Source organism: Lontra canadensis, unplaced genomic scaffold, assembly GCF_010015895.1.
Source record: "Lontra canadensis isolate GAN:19392208 unplaced genomic scaffold, GSC_riverotter_1.0 scaffold123, whole genome shotgun sequence".
Taxonomy (NCBI): Eukaryota; Metazoa; Chordata; class Mammalia; order Carnivora; family Mustelidae; genus Lontra; species Lontra canadensis.
The window spans coordinates 2,188,366-2,194,365 of record NW_022631117.1 but is presented as its reverse complement, the minus strand read 5'-3'; the positions used below and the strand labels follow the sequence as shown (position 1 = coordinate 2,194,365).

Below are 6,000 nucleotides of genomic sequence, written 5' to 3'. Positions count from 1 at the left end.
AAAAAGATCAGTATTACTAATGAAATTACATGCAAAAATCCTCAACAATAGGCAACTAAATCTGACAATATACAAATATATATACCATGACCAAGTGGGATTTTCTAGGTATGCAAGGCTGTTTCAGCATTTGATAGTCAACCACTATATTCCACATTATCAAGAAGCTAAAAAGGAAAATGCTATGACCCTATCAATTGACAGAGAAAAAGCATGACAAAATCCAGTATCCATCCATGATTTAAAAAGAAATTCTTGGCTCAGGAAAGAGGAATATTACCCTCAACTCAATAAAGAACATCTACGAAGCGCCTACATCTAACGTCATATGTATTGTAGAAAGACTGAATACTTTCCCCACTAAGATCAGGAACAAGTCAAGGAATTTTTATTAAGTTTTTCATTTTAATTCCAGTAGAGTTAACACAGAGTGTTATATTAGATTCAGGTGTACAATATAGCGACTCAAGAATTCTACACATTACTCAGTGCTCATCATGATAAGTGTACTTTTTAATCCCCATCACCTAGTCCACCCATCCCCCCATCCTCATCCCCTCTGGTATCCATCAGTTTGCTTTCTGTAGTTAAGAATCTGTTTCTTGGTTTAAGACAAGGATTTTTTTGTTTCACCACTGTGATTCAACATAGTACTGAGAGTTCTAACAATTACAGTTAGATATATATACATATGTGTGTGTGTGTGTGTGTATATATATATATATATAATATGTGTGTGTATATATATATATATAGGCATATAGATTGAAAATGAAGAAATAAAACTATACCTATTTGCAAATAATATGAAATTACAGATTTCATCATAGAAAACCTCAAGCAATCTACAAAAAGAAAAATAAACTTCTAGAACTAGGAGTGATTTCATCAAGGTCAGAAGATACAAAATCAATGTGCAAAAATCAACTTCATTCCAATGTGTATGGGAAAACAAATTAAAAACACAGTAGTATTTAAAATTACTCCAAAGAAAATGAAATACATAGATATACACCCACCAAAACATGTACAGTTGACCCCTGACAACATGGGGCTTAGGGATGCCAAACCCCACACAGTTGAAAATCCCTGTATACCTTTTCAGACCCCCAAAACTTAACAACCAATAGCCACTGTTGACTGAAGCATTACCAACAACATAAACAGTTGATTAACATGTATTTTATAGGTTATATATATTTTATACTGTATTCTTAAAATAAGCTTAAGAAAATCATAAGAAAAATACATTTACAGGACTGTAAGGAATCCATGTATATAACAAACAAGTAGCAGAAAGAGAAAGTAACAACAACATTTACAATTGGACCAAAAAGAATAAATTACTTAGGAGTAAACTTAACCAAAGAAGTGAAAGACCTATACTCTGAAACTATAAAGCAGTGATGAAAGAAACTGAAGATGACACAAACAAGTGGAAGGATATTCCATCATGGATTGGAAGAATACTGTTAATTGTTAAAATGTCCACATTATCCAAACCAGTCTACATTCAGTGCAATCACTATCAAAATATCAACAGCATTTTTCACAAACCTAGAACAAACAATACCAAAATTTGTATGGAACTAAAAAAGACCTTAAATAGCCAAAGCAATCTTGTGAAAGACAAACAAGGCTGGAGGTATCACAATCCCAGATTTCAAGACATACTACAAAGCCATAGTAATCAAAACAGTATGGCACTGGAAAAAAATAGACACAAAGATCAGTGGAAAAGAATAAAGAGCTCAAAAATAAACCCACAATTATATGGTCAATTAATCTATGACAGAGGAGGCAAGAATATACAATGGGGAAAAGACCGTCTCTTCACTACATGGTGCTGGGAGAACTGGACAGCAACATGTAAAAGAATGAAACTGGACCACTTTCCCACACCATATACAAAAATAAACTCAAAATGGATTAAAGCCTAAATGTGAGATCTGAAACGGTAAGAATCCCACAAGAGAACAGAGAGTAATTTCTCTGACACTGGCCATAGCAACATTTTTCTAGATGAGCCTCCTGAGGCAAGGAGAACAAAAGCAAAAAGTAATTTTGGGGACTACTTCAAAATAAAAAGCTTCTGCATAGCAAAGGAAACCATCAAGAAAACAAAAAGACAACCTATCCATTGGGAGAGGATATTTGCAAATGATATATCTGACAAGGGGTTAATATCTATAATATATAATGAACTTATACAACTCAACACCAAAAAAACCAATCTGATTTAAAAATGGGCAGGATACTTGAACAGACATTTTCCTAAGACGACAACATCCAGATGGCCAAGAGACGTGAAAAGATGCTCAACATCACTCATCATCAGGGAAATGCAAATCAAAGCCACAATGAGATACCACTTTACACCTCACAGAATGGCTGAAATCAAAAAGACAAGAAACAAGTATTGTCAAGGATGTGAAGAAAAAGAAACTGTTGATGGGAATGTAAATTAATGCAGTCACTGTGAAAAAAAGTATGGAGTCCTCAAAAAATTAAAAACAAATACTATATGAACCAATAGTTCCTCTATTAGGTATTTACCCAAAGAAGATGAAAACACTAATTTGAAAAGATATATGTACCCCTATGTTTACTGAAGCATTATTTACAATATTGAAGTGTGCTTCAGTAAACAAATGGGTAAGGAAGACACACACACACACACACACACATATATGTGATGGAATATTATGCAACCATAAAAAATGATGAGGTAGCGCCATTTGAAACAACATGGATGGACCTAGAGGGTATCATGCTAAGCAAAATAAGTCAGACTGAGAAAGACAAATACCATAGGATTTTCACTCATTAGAAGAATCTAAAAAAAAAAAAGGGATAAACAGAAAGCAAAACTGACCTATAAATACAGAGAACAAACTGATGATTGCCAGAGAGGAAGATGGTTGGGCTTGGGCAAAATGGGTAAAGGAGAGTGGGAGATATAGGCTATCAGTTACAGAATAAGTAAGTCATGGGAATAAAAGTCACAGCATAAGGAATACAGTCAATGATACTCTAATAGTAATGTATCAGGAGAGATGGCAGCTTCACTTGCAATGAATATAGCATAATGTATAAATTTGTCAAATCACTCATGCTCATGCTCTGTCTCAAATAAAATCTTTTTAAAAATCTGCATGTAAGTGGACCTGTGCAGTTCAAACCTGTCTTGTTCAAGGATCAACTATATAAAATCTATATGCTAAAAATCACAAAACGCTGATGAAACAAATCAAAGACCTAAAGAAATGGAAATACAAGTCCAGACCACACCCATCAACTGGAAAACTCAACACAATGAAGATGTCAGTTCCTCCAAATTTACATACAGGTTTAACGAAATCCCTATCAAAACTCCAGCAAAGGTTTCTGTACTACAGATAAGATTATTTTTAAGCTTATATAAAATGTTACAGGCCCAAGAATAATTAAAGCAATCTTGCCACAGAATATTGAGTCTCCACCTAGAGTCACTGAAGTTTCCTACTTCAACAGTGCTTGGACAGAACCCAGCACTTGTCCCCCACCCTGGTGGCTGCTCAGAGTCAACCCTCCGCCATCTCCTCACAGTGCCCACAGACCGTCCCAAGGCCCCCATTGCCACTGCAGCACCATGCAGCCACTGCCACTTGACACTGCCTCTCCTCAGTGGCTGCCATGACGACTACACCCCTCTTACAGGTGCACCAGAACTACCACCAGGACTCAGAGGCCGCCCTCAATCGCCAGACCCACGTGGAGCTCTATACCTATGTCCCCTATGTCCCCCCCGTCTGTGTCTTACTACTTTGACCACAAAGATGTGACTTAGAAGAACTTTGCCAAATATTTCCTTCACTGATCTTATGAGGAGATGGTGAGCTGAGAAACTGAGGAAGCTGCAGGACCAACATGGCGGCCAAATCTTCCTTCAGGATATCAAGGAACTGGACCATGATTACAGGGAAAATGGACCGAATGCAATGCGGTGTGTATTACACTTGGGAAAGAGCATCAGTCAGTCACCACTGGAACTGGACAAACTGGCCACTGGAAAAAAATGATGCCGTTTGTGGGCCTTCACTGAGACTCATTACCTGAGTAAATAGGTGAAATCCATCAAAGAACTGGGTGACCACGTAACCAACCTGAGCAAGATGGGGGCTCCCTAATCTGGCATGGCAGAGCGTCTTTCTGACAAGCACACCCTGGGAAACAGTGATAATGAGAGCTAAGCCTTAGGCTGTCTTGCCATAGCCTCAAGGGTGACCTCCCTGGTCACCAAGGCAATGCAAGCATGTTGGGTTACATTTATACCTTTTCTATAAGTTATACCAAAACATCTATTTAACTTCTTTCATTTGTAACATTCCTTCAAAATAAATTTATGTGGTAACCCCCCCAAATAATCTTGCCACAAAATATTAAAGTGGGAGAAATCACTCTACCTGATATAAAAGCTTACAGCAATCAAGGCAGTGTGGGGTTGGCAGAGGGATAAACACATGTAGCAATGGAACAGAAGATGAACCTGGAAATATACCCAAACCAATATAGTCAACTGATTTGTGGAAAAAACTATACAAGCAATTCAACAGAGCAAGGATTATCTTTTTAATAAACGGTGCTAGAGGAATTAGACATCCACAGGCCAAAAAGAAAATCAATCTAAACCTCATACCTTATAAAAATTGACTCAAAATGGCACACCAGAATAAATCTAAAATGTGAAACTATAAAATATTTTTTAGATGGGAAAAAGCTTCCAGATTAGCATTAGTGGAAGAGTTCTAAATATGGACATTAAGGCATGATCTATTAAAAAATTATAAACTGAGGGGCACTTGGGTGGCTCAGTTGATTAAGTGCCTGACTCTTGATTTAGGCTCAGGTCATGATCTTGGGGCCATGAGTTCAAGCCCCGTGTCAGGCTCAGCACTCAGTGTGTTGTCTGCTTGAGATTCTCTCGCCCTTTGCTCCTCCCCCAGCTCACACGCATGCTAAATAAACAAGTAAAAGTTTTTATAAAAGGATAAATTGAACTGCGTCCAAATCTAAAACTTTCACTATGTGACTCAGTTATGAGGATGAAAAGATAAGCTGCAGTCTTGGAGACAGTATTTGCAAAACCATGTATCTGAGAAAGGATTCATAGCTATAATATTTTTTTTAAAAAGCTCTAAAATCAAATGGTAAAATACGAGTCTTATTGGAAAATAGACAAAAAAACAAGAACATACATTACACTCAAGAGGATATTCAGAGAGTCAGTAAACTATAAGGTATTCAACATCATTAGCTGTTGGGGAAATACAACTTAAAACACAATGAGTTATGACAGCACACATACATACATACATACATATGTACCGAGACAGGGTCCTCACATTTCACTCTATGGGTAAGTGGCACCAGAAAGTTGATAAGCTCCTTCTGAGGAGGAACATGAAGGATCCACCAGGTGATTAAATGTAGGTAAGCACGGGGAATGTTTTAAGGTAGAACCAAATGACTTTGTTCTGTCTCTTTACTTTTTTGTTTAAAGATTTATTTATTTATTTATTTATTTCTGAAAGAACGCTAGTGGAGGGAGGGGCACAGGGAGAAGGAGAGAGAATCTCAAGCAGACTCTGCGCTGAGCGTGGAGCCCAACGTGGGGCTCCACCCCACAACCCTGAGATCGCGACCTGAGCCAAAACCAAGAGTTGGAGACTTGACCTACTGAGCCACCCAGGAACCCTTGTCTCTTAACTGTTAAACTACATGACCTTAGTGCTCCCTGACAAAGTTAAAAATGGATCCCACTGAGGAATTCTGCTGCCACAGCAGCTGCCACTAAACACCTCCCCCCGACCCCGTTCTGATGATGTGTCACTTCCTGCTTCAGCCTCCAATCAGCCACAGTGACAGAAGCCCATGGAATGAGAGGTGAAGTTTTAAAGACGAACACTGCCTATACTCTTCACTTCACCCAAGAGGCCACTGGAAATAGCCCAAAGACCC

General features: G+C 38.0%; 1 pseudogene; it reads left to right on the top strand.

Moving 5' to 3' along the window:
• Positions 1 to 3,675: 3,675 nt before the first annotated feature.
• On the top strand, positions 3,676 to 4,239 carry LOC116857390 (annotated as a pseudogene).
• The last annotated feature ends 1,761 nt before the right edge of the window (positions 4,240 to 6,000 follow it).